General features: G+C 45.3%; 1 pseudogene; it reads right to left on the minus strand.

The window, feature by feature from the left end:
* Positions 1-9638: 9638 nt before the first annotated feature.
* On the minus strand, positions 9639-10100 carry LOC148773267 (deoxyuridine 5'-triphosphate nucleotidohydrolase, mitochondrial pseudogene; annotated as a pseudogene).
* Positions 10101-16358: the final 6258 nt, after the last annotated feature.

Below are 16358 nucleotides of genomic sequence, written 5' to 3' on the forward strand. Positions count from 1 at the left end.
CTCCAGCAGCCATCTTGACACTACAAGATAGCAAACATAGGGGGAAACAGTCAATGACTAAGGATGGCAGGGCAGAGTGGCTAACAGAACTGGTTCCTCCACACAATCAATGAACCATGGGCAAACCTTGAAACTGCCTACCTCCAGACTTCTTGCTAGCTAAGCAGTAAAGGCCTTTGGGATTTAAGCCGATATTAGTTGGATTTTGGGGTGCATGTGTGCGTGCTAAATCTCTTTAGTCATGTCTGACTTTTTGTGACCCTATGGACTATAGTCCACCAGGCTCCTCTGTCAATGGAATTCTCTAGGCAAGAATACTGGAGTGGGTTGCCATGCCCTCCTCTAGGGGATCTTCCCTACCCAGGGCTTGAACCCATGTCTCTTATGTCTCCTGCATTGGCAAGTGGGTTCTTTACCACTAGCACCACCTGGGAAGCCACATTTTGGGGTACTCAAAGCCAAAAGCCTACATAACTGATACTTCTAGCCCATTCCTGATAACTCTCAACAGATGCCCTTGCCTTCAACTTTGTAGAGAAAATGAAGTCCATTCCTGCCCACCACCCCGAAACACAAGATTTTTTCCTCTGCTCTTGTCTCATAGCCAAGGGCCTCTTATCTGATCTGAGGCTAATCTCTCCCTTGTGTACTGAACACCAGCTCCTCTGCAGAGACCTGGGCAGTCATGTTTCTCTCCTACATCATCCATCTCCAGCTTTCCATGGCCCTTTTCAAACTGTGATCTTGAGTAAGCACACAAGGCCATGTGTACTCAACTGAATGGACATGTTTCTTCCTAATCACCAGGTAACTGCTTCTCAGGGGCCTGGTCCCCTAGGTGAGGCCCCGGAGGTGAAAGAAGCAGAAGTTAAGGGCTTGGAACTGTTCTCTGACCCCACAGTGAGCAGCTGCCCGGGTTTGGGGATGGACCATGGGTACTCATGCCAATGCTTGCTTTCCACTGTAAGGGTTTTTTTTTTTCCTTCTGCCTTTTCTCCTTATTTTTATTGAGGGCATATTTTCTTTATCTTTAAGGCTTTTATAGCTTTGTATCTCTCCCTCGTTTTAGTATATTCTGTTGTTATGATTTATGCTGCTTTTACTGGCTCTTTACCCTCAGCACATAAACATGTTGAAGTTTTCCACAGCTTAAAAAAATAAAATAAAATGAAAAACCCTTCCTTGACCCTGCATTCTCATCGAGTTTCAGCACGCTCTTTTTCTCTCTCTCCCCACACCCCCTTCTGTTCGTGGAGAGCTCTCTGGGAGTCATCTGCACTCACGGTGTGTCTTCACATCCCACTCATTCCTTAACTTCATCTCCAAGACCGGAAACTCAGTCCAGCCTTAATTAACACAATGGGGGTTTTATTGGCAGGATATGAGGAATCTCGCATGACTATGGGAAGAAAAGGAAAGGGATGCAGCTGGGCCACTAGATCCCCTGGGACTTTTTTCCTGTGGCCCCCACACTCTCTCTACTCCCAGCTTCTTCTAGAATGATATCATTCTTTCTTCCACATTATGCCCAACTTGCTCCAGACCCTTCTACCCCACGACTCTCTTTAACTCCAGTTTGAAAATCCCAGGGGAGGATTCTGATTGGTTCAGCCTGAGGTATCTTCCCATGGATCAATCAACCATGCCCCCCAGGAAGCAAAGTCCCATAGCTGAGACAAAACCTCAGGGAGGGGAATTGGGAGCCAGCTTCTCAGCTGGCTTCTCCCTTACTACTGCTCTTTAGTCGCTCAGTCCTGTCTGACTCTCTTCTAGCTCCATGAACCATAGCCTACCAGGCTCTTCTGTCCATGGGATTCTCCAGGCAAGAACATTGGAGTGGCTTGCCATTTCCTTCTCCAGGGGAACTTCCAGACACAGGGATCGAACCCTTGTCTCCTCTCCTGCATTGGCAGGTGGATTCTTTACCACTGAGCCACCAAGGTAGCCTGCCTTCTCCCTTACCAGCAGTATTTGCTTGAAACTCCTCTCACACACCTGTTGGTGCCCCATCCCTGTGGCATAGGTCTTACCTCTCATCCCACTGCTGACACCTGTCTAAAGCCATGAGCTGTGCTCTGCCCGTGTATGCAACAGGTCAGCCATGCTGAGTGATCACAGCCCTTCCGGCTGATTCAACCATGAGCCTCAGTGTAGAACCAGCCCGGCTTCCTTGAGAGGACAAATGTGGGGGCCACAGAGATGAAGCCCCAGGTCCCTTCAGGGAAGGACTTGTGACCCCTTTTTTCAGCAGAAAACCACTTCACTCCAAGGCAGTTCTTTCCTGGTGTAGCCAGCATCCAATAACTGGTCATTTCCTCCACCGTGGGACACCTCTAACAGGCTCTGCATGTTTCAGCGTCTCCCAGAAGGTCTGTGCAGGTTTGCCAGGCCAGTTTTGCAGTTTAAGCCTTCCCTCAGCCCAATTCCACTCCCCCTCCCCTTCCACTGATGGCATCCCTAATAACTATCGCACATGCCAAACTGCATTTTGGTTTCTGCCTCTGGAGAACCTAACCTGCGATAGATACCCCTGTGCTATGTGTCTCACGCCAGCTCCCAGTGGTCCCTGTGGGACTGAGCACTACTTGCCTACAATGGGAACCAACTTGGTAATGCTGCATTTCTTTATTGGCTTCCTTCCTTCCCTCATCCCGCTTCCCCACTGCTCATGGTTTCTGAATCTACTAAAATCTACTTGCTCTCAAGTCCTTGTCTCAGGGACAACCTGCACTCAGATACCAGAATTATTATGATTTGTTGTTGTTGTTGTTAAATAATGGATTGGCTGCAAAGTTCGTTCAGGTTTTTCCATTAAAAACCCGAACAAACTCTTGGGCCAGCCCAATACAAGAGTTCCAGCCTTTATCAGCAGTGTGTGTCACTGTGACCATAAGCTCTTCTTGAAATTCTTTCCTCTCTCAACTTGTTTGGTTTCCTGCCCTCTTGCTGCCCACTACTTTCCCTACCTTTCTTCCTCTGCCCACCCTGGGATTACAGCTGGGCTTCCTCCTACACCCAACACATCCCAAGAGAATTAAGACAATCCTCTAGGCTTCCCTTGTGGCTCAGAGGTTAAAGCGTCTGCCTGCAATGCAGGAGACCCAGGGTCAGGAAGATCCCCTGGAGAAGGAAATGGCAACCCACTCCAGTACTCTTGCCTGGAGAATCCCATGGAGGGAGGAGCCTGGTAGGCTACAGTCCACGGGATCACAAAGAGTCGGACATGACTGAGCTACTCTTCACTTTCACTTTCTGAAAGTCAACCATCATTATACAGGGATGACCCACCCTGTCTGTCTCCTGTCCAGATCTCTCTCTTGAGCTCTGGACTCAGATGTCCAGCTGTCTTCCAGCCATCTCTATGTGGATGTCCCACAAATGCTTCAAATCAATATGGCAGAACTAAATCCATCACCTTTTTTTTTTTTTTAAGTCAGCTTCCCCTCCTTACAGTCACCTTTTTAGCAAATAATATCACTGTTTGTTCTTCCCAAAGCCAGGTGTCACCCAACCTCCTGGGAGTCACCCAGCCTCCTACCCATCATCCCACTCCCTCATGAGCACTTGTCTTAGTGCAAACCCACCACCTACCTTCCATCAGTCTCTCCATTCCCAGGCTTTGCCCTCTATTAGCATGTGACCTTGAATCGCTCTTAGCCTCAGTTTCTACATGTGTAAAATGGGCTGTTCATCCTAGTACCTATTCTTTTAGAGTTGCTGCGAGGTTTAAAAGATATTGCACATATAAAATGCTTAGAAAAGTATATAGCACATAATAAGTACTCAATGATTGTTGTTGGTCAGTCACTCAGTCATGTCTAACTGTTTGCAACCCCAAGGAATGCAGCACACCAGGCTTCCCTGTCCTTCACCATCTCCTGGAGTTTGCTCAAACTCATGTCCATTGAGTTGGTGATGCCGTCCAACCATCTCATCCTCTGTCGTCCCCTTCTCCTCCCGCCTTCAATCTTTCCCAGCATCAGGGTCTTTTCAATGAGTCAGTTCTTCACATCAGGGGGCCAAAGTATTGGAGCTTCAGCCTCAGTCCTTCCAATGAATATTCAGGACTGATTTCCTTTAGGATTGACTGCTTTGATCTCCTTGCAGTCCAAGGGACTCTCAAGAGTCTTCTCCAATACCACAGTTCAAAAGCATCAATTCTTCGGTACTCACTCTTCTTTATGGTCCAACTCTCATATCTATACATGAATACTGGAAAAACCATAGCTTTGACAATATGGACCTTTGTTGGTGAAATAATGTCTCTGATTTTTAATATGCTGTCTAAGTTTGTCATAGCTTTCTTTCCAAGGAGCAAGTGTCTTTTAATTTCATGACCTGCATCAAATGTTCCCTTGATGTCCTCATATGTCCAACAGGAATAAAGAGAATAATATATCCCCAAGACCTATTAGATGCTTTTGAACCATGGTGTTGAAGAAGACTCTTGAGAGTCCCTTGGACTGCAATGAGATCAAACCAGTCAATCCTAAAGGACCTCAACCCTGAATATTCATTGGAAGGACTGGTGCTGAAGCTAAAGCTCCAATACTTTGGCCACCTAATGCAAAGAACTGACTCATTGGAAAAGACCCTGATGCTGGGCAAGATTGAAGGCAGGAGAAGGGGATGACAGAGGATGAGATGGTTGGATGGCATCACCAACTCGATGGACATGAGTTTGAGTAGACTCTGGGAGTTGGTGATGGACAGGGAAGCCTGGCATGCTGCAGCCCATGGGGTTGCAAAGAGTCAGACACAACTGAGCAACTGAACTGAACTGAGTGGCCTAGTCGTTTTCTCTACTTTCTTCAATTTAAGCCTGAATCTTGCAATTAGGAACTGATGATCTGAGCCACAGTCAGCTCCAGGTCTTGCTTTTGCTCACTCTGTAGAGCTTCTCCATCTTCGGCTGCAAAGAATATAATCAATCTGATTTCAGTGTTGACCATCTGGTGATGTCCATTTGTAGAGTCATCTCTTGTGTTGTTGGAAAAGAGTGTTTGCTATGACCAATGTGTTCTCTTGAGAAAACTGTTGGCCTCTGCCATGCTTCATTTTGTACTCCAAGGCCAAAATTGCCTGTTACTCCAGGTATCTCTTGACCTCCTACTTTTGCATTCCAATTCCCTATGATGAAAAGGACATTTTTTGTTGATGTTAGTTCTAGAAGGTCTTGCAGGTCTTCATAGAACCATTCAACTTCAGCTTCTTCAGCATTACTGGCTGGGGCATAGACTTGGATTATTGTGATATTGAATGGTTTGCCTTAAAAATGACCTAAGATCATTCTGTCATTTATGAGGTTGCACCCAAGTACTGCATTCTGGACTCTTGTTGACTATGAGGGCTGCTCCATTTCTTCTAAGGCATTCTTGCCCACAGTAGTAGATATAATGGTCATCTGAATTAAATTCTCCCATTCCTGTCCATTGTAGTTCACTGATTTCTAAAATATTGATGTTCATTCTTCCCATCTCCTGCTTGACCACTTCCAATTTACCTTGATTCATGAACCTAACACTCCAGGTTCCTGTGCAATATTGTTCCTTACAGCATCAGACTTTACTTTCACCACCAGATACATGCACCACGGAGCATCGTTTCCACTTTGGCCCAACCGCTTTATTCTTTCTGGAGATATTAGTAATTGCCCTCTGCTCTTCCCAGTAGCATTATTGGACACCTTCCAACCTGGAGGGGCTCATCTTTTGGTGTCTTGTCTTTTTGCCTTTTTATACTGTTCATGGGGTTCTCGCGGCAAGAATACTGGAGTGGTTTGCCATTCCCTCCTCTAGTGGACCACATTTTGTCAGAACGTTTCACTATGACATCCGTCTTGGGTGGCCCTGCACGACATGGCTCATAGCTTCATTGAGTTACACAAGCCCTTTCGTCACTACAAGGCTGTGATCCATGAAGGGGTATTCATCCCTACATAAAGGAAATTCTGTCCTGTTGGGAGTATATTCAGCAAGGCAATGGATACAATTATGAATGTACCATATATTCCTTTTTCCTTTCTCATCTAATGTATGTGCAATAGAATTTATCAGAATTCTTTCTCTTTTTTTGCAAATGCACAGGCCTGGGGTCCTGCTTTTACTGGGGCCAAGGGTGGGGGGTTAGAGCTTTAGGGGCTCACTGTTTATTAGTTAATTTCAAACATTAGATCATGAATTTAAATCACAGCAAGAATTTATCAGAATTCTTGCAGGGCACAAACCTATAGCAGTACAACAGGCAGTGTTGTCTATATGTGAAGGCGTATGTTTTATCTACCTTAGTGATTTGAACCATGTCTTAGAGTATCTAATGCCTCTTGTTCTGATGAAGCATGGCAATTCCAGATGAAACATCAGGCAAAATTGCCACTGACACAGGAAAATACCCTAAAGAAACGTATTTATCAATGAGTCAATTTTTATCCCATAAGAGTAATTCGATCACATAATTATGTAGCCCAGTACAATGTAGTGGCAATTTAAGAAGGCATGAGTTGTTCTTGTGTGCCCTACATTTCAGATAAACTTTATGTATTTTTTCAGAATTATTGATCAAACCCCAAATCGATCAACAAGTATGTAACCCAAAATTGTCAGATAAAAAGTGTGTTAGGCAGTTAATAAAAAGATTATGTTACATTTCTGGAATTTGTGAGGTGTAGGTATTAGTCTGCTCTTAAAAGGGTTTCACAGGTGGCTCAGTGGTAAAGAATCCGCCTGCTGATGCAGGAGACCTGGGTTCAATTCCTGGCTCGGGAAGATCCCCTGGAGGAGGAAATGGCAACCCACTCCAATATTCTTGCTTGGAGAATCCCATGGACAGAGCAGCCTGCCGGGCTATAGTCCATGGGGTCTCAGAGAGTCAGACACAGCTGAGCACACACATATATGCATGGTACTCTTTAAAAGCCAGAATTTCTTGTAATTTCTTGTCATACCTACCTCTGTAATCTTATATTCTTTTACTTAAAGAGGGATCCTAAGATTGTATGAATTTCAGGCCCCACAAAGCCTGGGTTTTCTTCTGGTTTCACCCCATGACCTCACACATGAGTGTACCATCACCCCTGTTCTGGTATCCACGCACCCCACAGACGTTTCCACAGCCAGGGGTGCTGTGAGGTATCTTTAGACAGAGAGAAGAAAAAGCCAAGTGAAAAGGGCTTTGGTTCTATCATGTAATAGAGCTGGGACTTGAAAACCACAGAGGTGAAACGGTGGGGCGAATTCAATCAGCCGACTCCCACTTTGGGGATTGAAGCACAGGAATGTTTGGCAAATAGAAAAAGAGGAAGCGGAGGGAGAGACGGGGTTAAAGACCCAGAGGAGGCTGCAGTTCCGCGCTTGACCACAAGATGGAGGTAAAAGAGTGGTCCCTCCATTCCGTCATAAACTCATTAAGAGCTAATCAAAGTAAAGCGGGTTTTTCATGTTCCCTACCTGTGCCTTCTCCCCCTTGCCAAGCCTCACTGAACTTACTATTGTTCCATTCTTTTTGGTTAAAGTCATCACAAATCTGCGTTTTTGTTTGTTAACTCAGCTGTAGCCCGTACTTCGTCTTCTAGACATCTTCCCTTGCTCCTTATGGATAAGGATTATGTTCTTATTAACTATTATTAGAAGAATTTTCTGACTCAGAAGTTTCAGGACTTCAAGCTATAGTCTTAGTTCAATAATTGCGTGATTATTTGCTGTTATGCTTGGAACTTTCATTACCTGGCTTCTCTTTTGCATGCATGTCTCCACGCCCCCGAGTCGAAGCTCTGAACAGAGCGCTATCTGCAACACCAGCCCTCATTCCCGTCTGTCTGAGAGAGATACGGTTCCATCTAGTTTTACTGGGGTCCTGTGAAGGCTGAATGACTCCTATGTTAACCATAAAAAAGCGGAGCAACTTGCCTAAGAAAGACAATGATAGAAATAGACAGTCAGGCTTCCTGCAGCCAATTCTGCATTTTCTAAGCTGTTAATGGCCACTGTCGCCTCCCTACCCTGCGAGATTTTGGCGGTCCTCAAGCCCTTTAGGCCAACACCATTAGTTCAAAACATCACACAGAAAGCATGGGGCAGTGAACAGAACTCACCACCTCTTCGATCTCTTTTGAGAGCTTTGCTGTTGCCGAGGGCCCTGGGCCAGGATGTGTACTTGGCATATTGGTGGGGGCTTTTGCTGGAAAACCATGCTGACAATGAGATGGTGGAAGGGTATGACCCAGATGCATGAGCTTCTCCAGTAGTTGGGCTACAATGTTGGTCTTTGATGAGTTGTAAGCTTTTATTGTAGCGATGCTGCTGGCTGAGGTTGGAGATACCCCTGTGTGAGAGGACAGAGCAACTCTTCACTGCACCCTTAGTAAATTCCCTCATTCCTTGACAGACCTGAGACAACAGGTGCTTTTTCAAAACAAATGGAGGGAGCAGATCCAGAAACATCTTGGCCTGTTTGCCTTGAAGAGTGCCTTTCCAGATCCAGATCTTGGTCGCTCTGTTTTGCTTTATAGATATGCATCCTGCTGTGGACAGCAGCTTGGGTTCTCTGATTGGGTAGAATAGGTGACCCAGCTCTGGACAAGGAATTAGGAGACCTAGATTCAGAGGCCAGCTATGTGATGGTGGCATCCCCTTTCAGGAATGAAGGACTTCTTCCTCCCAGCTTAGAGAGCCCCTCCAGCCAAGGCCACATTACCCCCAGGTAGCCCACCTCCAATGACTGATCGCCAAGGGGGTCTGAAAGCTCAGCCCTCTCTCCCCACCTTCAGAAGGCTCCAAGTCTCATTCTAGCTTTCCAACTCCCTGTAGAGTCAGTTAAGGCTTCCTGGAGGATTACACTGCAGCTCAGTTTCTCTGTCCAGCCACTGTTGCCTTCTCCCCTCCCTTCCTCAGGGCTGGATCCCAAGGGCTCTCCCTAGTCAACCTCCAGTGCATTAAACTCCATCTCTGACTCCTCCTCATGAGGAACCAAGCATGAGGCAGTGACCTTGAGGAAGGCAAACATCTTTTCTGTACCATGTTAGGAGGGTGTCGGAAAGCTCCAGAGCTGTCTTCATTGTCACTCCTGGGGCTCCCTGGGTGGTCCTTTTCACATACAGCTCCCACCAGGCCCTGGAAACTAGACCTAGCAAAGAACCCGAAGTTTTGGAAGCCTGAGAACCCAATTGCATACAGAAGTGGCTACTCACTGAAGCAGGCTAGCAGGCAGCGCTGGTATCCTGTAGCTCTCAGTCCAATTCAAAAAGTGCTATATGGTTTTCAAGTTCAACTGCTGAAATTCGAAGGGATAATTTCCCCACTCAGTCTCTCCAGCCAGGAGACAGGCCTGGGAGGTTGTCCACTCCCACTGGAGGTTGTCCACGTTGGCCTTTGCTCTCTCTCTTCCTCCAGGGCACCCTGTCCAATAGAAATAAAATTCAAGCCACCTAGGTAATCTTCCATTTTCTAGGAGCCACACACACAAGAGGTAAAAAGTAATAGATGAAACCGATTGCAATAATATATTTTACTTAAGCCAATATATCCCAGGGATCATTTCAACATGTAATCAGTACCAAAATAATTAAAGAGGTATTTTCTTTTTTTTTTTTTTAAAGCAAAATCTTTAGCTTCAAGAACAAAGTACATTCTTCTACATTCTTCTCATTTTCTGTTCTTGGCATAAGTTTTCTTTCCAGTGGAACCAAAACCTCCTGAATTCCTTTCAGTGTTATCTAAAACTTGAACATCCTCTATTTCAGGATAAAAAATCTGTTCACAAATGAGCTGTGCAGTTTGATCACCCTTTTTGACTTCAAACCTTTCTTTGTCAAAATTAGATAGCACAACACCAATGCTTCCTCTATAATCTTCATCTAGGACACCAACTCCCACAACCCTGAAGTGTTTTGCAGCCAAACCAGAATGTGGAACTACTGTCCCATAGCACCCAGAAGGCAGAGCTCTCTGCATGTTGGTTTTCAAAGGGCTTTGTCCCTCGGTGGTACTGCGCCATCATAGCCCACGGTGCGCGTGGACCCCTCGCTTGAGCTGCATGTCGCCCTCATCCACAGGCCAGGCCCACTTGCTAGGGGAGGGGACTTACGTCTCTTGAGAGCAGGGCATGGCAGAGTAAGCACACGAGGGAGCAGGGAGAATAAGCAATGAGGTCTTTGCAGTTCTTCTCGTCCATTCTAAAGTCTTTGAACTTTGGCACGTACGTGACAATACCTGTGAATTTGGACCCGTCACGCTGTAAGCATCTGGTTGGTAGCCACGGTGGTGACCACATTGGTTACAGATTATAAATGACGAGAGTGGCAGAAGAAGGCAGATGAGAATCTGAGATTTGGAAACTGAGCACTTCTGCTTCTAGGGTTGGTGAGTTTTAAGCCTGAGTGTGAAGGTTCTTGCTGATCCTCACTTCTCATTTCTCCATAAATTAGGAGCCAGGGTGAGACTTTATTTAACAAACTAACATCCCACGAGCACCTGGCATGCCAGTACTTTATCCAGAAACAATGACTTTCTTACGGCTCCCTCAACCCTCACCTGGAATTAGCAACACCAGCCAGGGTGGCCGCTCGAGTTTGAAAGCAATATTACCTAAGACGTCTTTATTTTGAGTTGCATTTGTGCACCTTGTACAAAATCTTGACCAATTTTCTAATCCCAGTCAGGAAAGGAAGCGTTTGGAGAGAGGAATACTGCTACGTGTTCCTTTAGAATGTAAAACGTTTAATTAGATGCCAAGGATTGAAAATCTTGATTCAGAGCCCGAAATGGCTAATAAGGTTTTATTGTTGCTATTACTTAGAGGTTTTATAGAACTTTAGGCTTGCAGAGAGCTTTTCAATCACTTGAGAGAATCTGAGTTTGTTAACAGCAAGATGAAAAAAGGTTCTATTCATCAGGAGAGACAACATGCATAATATTTTAAGTATTTAAGAATTACGACCCTGCTGTGAGAACTCCTAAAATTACTTCTACGTGGCTGCAAGAGATTCTCGTTAGAGGCACAGGACATTAATGCAGATACCAATGTTATTACCCTGCTGAGTCTGCAAGGGCGAACTTCTTCAAGTCAGGAAATAGAGAAGTTTCTAAAGCAAACATTAGCCGACTCTAGTTACACACACGGAGCTTTTTGCCCGCACGTGATTTCTGAACGTTTTCTAAAGGAGCTCTTAAGGTTTTATGAGTGATCATATTATAAAATCATATGTAGTTCCAATGTGGCGTAATTTATGACTGCTCTGGGTCACCAAAATCTCCCAGGATTCCATTGTTGGGACTGCTGCAACTAGAGACAAATTTGTACCAACTCCTCTATAAATACTATCAATGGAGGCAGCCTTGACTTTAAAGTATGTAAAAAATGGGTTTCCCCTTCCCATGTATGCGTGCGTGTGAGCTAAGTCACTTCGGCCGTGTCCGACTCCTTTTGCAGCACTATGGGCTGTAGCCCACCAGACTCCTTTGTCCGTGGAATTCTCCAGGCACGAATACTGGGGTGGGTGGCCACACCCTCCACCAGAGACTCTTCCTGGCCCAGGGATTGAACCCATGTTTCCTGCGGCTCCTGCATTACAGGCAGATTCTTTGCCAATGAGCCACTGTGGAAGCCCCTTCCCATGTGTACCAAAGGCAAATTCAGGCCCTCCAGACTTTTGAATATATCAGCTTCTGCTGTGGCAACACCACCTAACAGCTCAAAGCTCAGTACTCATGCAACCAGATGGCTGGCTAGGTAGCTCTACTGATCTCAGCCAGACTCACTCACGGCTGGCTGGTGGCTGATCGAGGCTGGCCTCAGCTCCTCTCCACTCCACATGTTTCTCGTGGTCCAGTAGGCTAGCTTGAGCATATCGTCATGGAGATAGCACGTACCCAAGAGAGAGCAAGCTCCAGTGCCATTTTGAGCCTCTGTGATATGCCCGCTAACAGCCCTTGGGCCTAAGCCTGTCACATGGCTGAGCCCAGTGCCCAGAGCTGGGGTCCAAGGGCACAGATGAAAGTAGGGGTGAGGATTGTGGCTGTGTGAGCTACCGCAGGTGAGAATTGATTCAGATCATTTTCTTGGAAAGGGAAGGCCAAAACAGTAAATGTCATCAGTGTATGCATCCATTTTGAGAGAAAAAATTTTCAACTGGCAACACCAAGTTACTGCCAATTCACTCCCCATCGCCACCTCTTAGAACAGTCCTAGGCCAAAGGTCATGGAAAATTTTTGACTAAGTTCTTTTCATTGTGCATTTCTGGCCAGGGTTATATTTTTTTTAATTTTCATTTTATTTATTGATTGGCCTCTCTGCGCGGCATGTGGGATCTTAGTTCCCCAACCAGGGATCAAACCCACACCCTTTGCTTTGGAAGCACAGAGTTTTAACCACTGAACCACTGGGGAAGTCCATTGACCAAGTTCTAATGAGCAACTTTGACAGTGTGTGAGGCAAGAATGTTTTTCAAGTGCACTCCTTCCTAGGTGACACAGAGGTGTATAGCCCTCAGAATCCCGCTGCTTCTCTCCTTGTGGTCACCTCCACTTCCAGTCCCAGACGCTGCAGAAATCCACGCCAGAACGCAGAGGAACAGGAGTTACAGGCTCCGTGGCCCCGCCTGGACCAGGTTTGGGTGGTCGCCACACATGCTGAGGAGAGACCCTGCTCTCTGTCATTAGGCTGGGCGTCAGCTGGCCCCACGCCAGGCTAGCGTTTGTGCCCATCTGTCAGGGTGGCACCTGGCCCTCTTCTAGAAACAGATGGTTTCAATTGATCTTTCCTTGCCAGTCTTTCCTGTGTGAACACTCCGAACCTGCCCTGCTTCATCCTGGAACTTAATGGAATCCTCACATGCTCTAGTTTCCTGTACCGTTTCCCTGGCAGCCAAACTGTTTTTCTTATTTTTTCGTTCCTTTTTTTTTTTCTTTAGTTTTTACTTTTCTGCAGTAGTAGGACTATAAATGGATTTGTATATACAGAGGGGAAAATCAATAACCTGTATTTTCTAGGACAAAATGTAACCTCGCAGCAAAGCACCGACAATTATAAAAAAATCATTTGTTTTTCCATTTCACTGATCTTGACATACAGCTCACCTCATATTCCTAGACCGAACCGACTTTGGCCTCCTTGGATATAGGAGGCTTCGCCTGACAAACCCTTTCATATGAGACAGAAAATATGAGGGTGCATACCCGCCACACCCTCAGCCTCAAACTAACAATTTAGTGGCCCAGAGGACAGTAGGGATTTAAAGTTTATTTTGTTTTTGGAAGAAAGATGTGAGTTAGGGCAGCTAAATGTTACAGATACTCCAAAGGCAAGATTGAACCATGGTCCTGAGGCTCTAGCCTGGGAGGAGAGTTACCCCTGGTGACCTGGACAACAGAGAATGTCCCCAGTGCTTGGGCCTACTGATCTCACCTACAACCCAGCCCACAAATGTTTAGCTTGGGCCAGTGCTGCTGAGTCGCACCCAGCAATGTACAAACTATAGCTGTGATTGGGTGTTTCTCCTGCCATAAGCCCGAGATGCCACCATTTGAGTTAAAGAAAAGGGGAAGGAAGGCCTTATGAGCAAACACTTCAATATGCATGGAACAGCTGCAGTCAATAGAATTAGAGTGCAAGCCACAGAGGAACTCAAAATTCTCTAGTAGCCACATTGAATAAAAAAGGAGAAATAACTGAAATGAATTTTAATGATATTTACTTAGCTCAATATAGCAAAATATCACTTCAACATCTAATCCATTCGAACAGCTATTCATGAAACATTTTACATTCTATCTTGTGTTTTAAGTCTTCAAAATACAGGGTGTTTGTTACATTAATAGTACATTTCAATTTGAAATAGCTATAGTTCATGCACTCAGTAGCCATATATGATTGCTGGCCACCATATGGGCCAGTGCAGGCCTAGGATGTTTCCAGAAGGAAACTCAAGAAACAGTTAACAGTTTCTTCTCAGGAAGAGAATTAAGGGAATGGGGGATAGATAGTTACCTTTTAACTGTAAACCTTTTTGTACTGCTTGAATGATGTACAAAGTATGTGGACTACATTTTTTTAATATGGCTGCGCCAGGTCTGAGTTGTGGCATATGGGATCTTCAATCTTCATTGAGTCAAGAAGGAATTTTAGTTATGGCATGCAAACTCTTACTTGTGGGATCTAATTACTTGACCAGGGATCGAACCTGAGCCCCCTGCACTGGGAGCATGAAGTCTTAGCAACAGGACCACAGGTAAGTTCCCAGTCTACATTAAAAAAAAAAAAAAAAGACTTCCTACACTGATACTCAGTGTTGGCAAGCAAGAGGAAAAAAAGACACATTCCTACACAGATAGTGGGACTGTAAGCCCATACCACTGTTTTTAGAGGAGTTGTTAGGATTAGTGTTAGGGATTCCAAAGAAACAGAACCAATGCGAGGAGAATATACATCCCTACATATATATATATATATATTCATTTGATAGTCATTGAAATTACATTTAACTGTGTTTTTACTGGTGGCTCAGGTGGTAAAGAATCCACCTGCAGTGAAGGAGACCTGGGTTTGATTCCTGGGTTGGGAAGATCCCCTGGAGGAGGGCATGGAAACCCACTCCAGTATTCTTGCCTGGAGAAACCCCATGGACAGAGGAGCCTGGCGGGCTACAGTCCATGGGGTCTCAAAGAGTCAGACACAACTGAGCAACTAAGCACACACACACACATTACTATATGAGCACTGAACTAATTGCTTTTAATCTTCACAGAAACCTCATGGTAGAAAGTGTCAGGGACTCCGTTTTACAATGTGGAAACTAAGTAAGGCTGTGAGAAGTTCAGAAACTGGCTGGCAAGTAAAAGCTGGGACTAGAGTTGGAGCTGATTCTCTCTGACTTTGAAGGTAGTGGATAAAGATAGGGAGAATGAACACACAGGGGCCAATGAACAAGCTTTATTATAAGGAACTGGCTCACATGATTCTGGAGGCCAAGAAGTCCCACGGTATAAGCTCCGATCCAAGGCAGAAAACCAGTTTCAGCTCACATCTGGCAGAGAGCAGTTTCTCCATTTCTCTGTTTTTTATTTATTTTTGTTTTACTCAGGCCCTCTGTGGATTAGATGAGGCCCACCCACATTGTGGGGAGAGGGGGATCCTGCTTTACTCAGTCTGCCAATGCATATGCCAACCTTATTTGGAAATACCCTCACAGAAATGGGCTTCTCTGATAGCTCAGCTGGTAAAGAATCCACCTGCAATGCAGGAGACCCTGGTTTGATTCCTGGGTCAGGAAGATCTACTGGAGAAGGGATAGGCTACCCACTCTAGTATTCTTGGGCTTCCCTGGTGGCTCAGCTGGTAAAGAATCTGCCTGCAATGAGGGAGACCTGGGTTTGATCCCTGGGTTGGGAAGATGCCCTGGAGGAGGGAAAGGCTACCACTCCAGTATTCTGGCCTGGAGAATTACACGGACTGTATAGTCCATGGGGTCGCAAAGAGTCGGACACGACTGAGCATCTTTCACTTCACAGAAACACCCAGAAATATTGTTTAACCAGATACCCAGGCCCTACAAGGGCCCCGTCATATTGACACATGAAATAAGCCATCACATCTACTTCTAGAAATTTATTCTAAAGAAATGATTGGCCCAGAGGGCCCATGTATTATGGACCAGGATGTACATCTCAGCATCTGAGTTCTTACTGGAATATTGGAAACATCCTGAATGTTGTAAACAGATGTACAGTGAAATTGCACCCTCTGGAGGGGGTGGCTTCTAAAGACAGGCAATGAGAGGAAAATCAGCATATAGTCATAATCGCCCTTGAAAATAACTTGGTTGGCAAAGTACTGGAAGCTCAGCACTAAATCCTCCACAGCAAAGTCCCTGTTTCTTGGGGTGAGTTCCTCCTGCAGTAGTTTGCTAGCATATCAGGACCACACCGCGTGAAAAATAGGTACCCTACAATAGATACCTACTGGTATCGCTTGACAAGACTGGAGAGACACATTGGAATTGAAAGCAACTGAGGAAATAGATTTGTGGCTTCCATCTGAAGTTCATTCTTTGAGTGAACTGGTGAACAGTATCACCTCTGTTCTTTTTTTTTTTTTTAATACTATATGATTCTATTTATATGAACTTTAAAAATAGGTAACATTACTTCAATGGCATTAGAAAATTAGGAAATTGGTTACTCCTGGGAGCATTAGCGGAGGAGAGTTCTGGGGGGGCTGGTGGTTTTCTGTTCATCTTCATCTCTATTATGGAAACTGTTTTCCTTGCTCTGGAAAGGTGTAGGGTTCAACCGACACACTTCAAAGGGGTGTAGGTGTAAGAAAGTAAGTGTTGGTCAGTCAGTCGTGTCTGACTCTGCAATCCCAC

This window comes from Moschus berezovskii, chromosome X (genome assembly GCF_049115385.1).
Source record: "Moschus berezovskii isolate FMDL1 chromosome X, NW_MosBer_1.0, whole genome shotgun sequence".
Taxonomy (NCBI): domain Eukaryota; kingdom Metazoa; phylum Chordata; class Mammalia; order Artiodactyla; family Moschidae; genus Moschus; species Moschus berezovskii.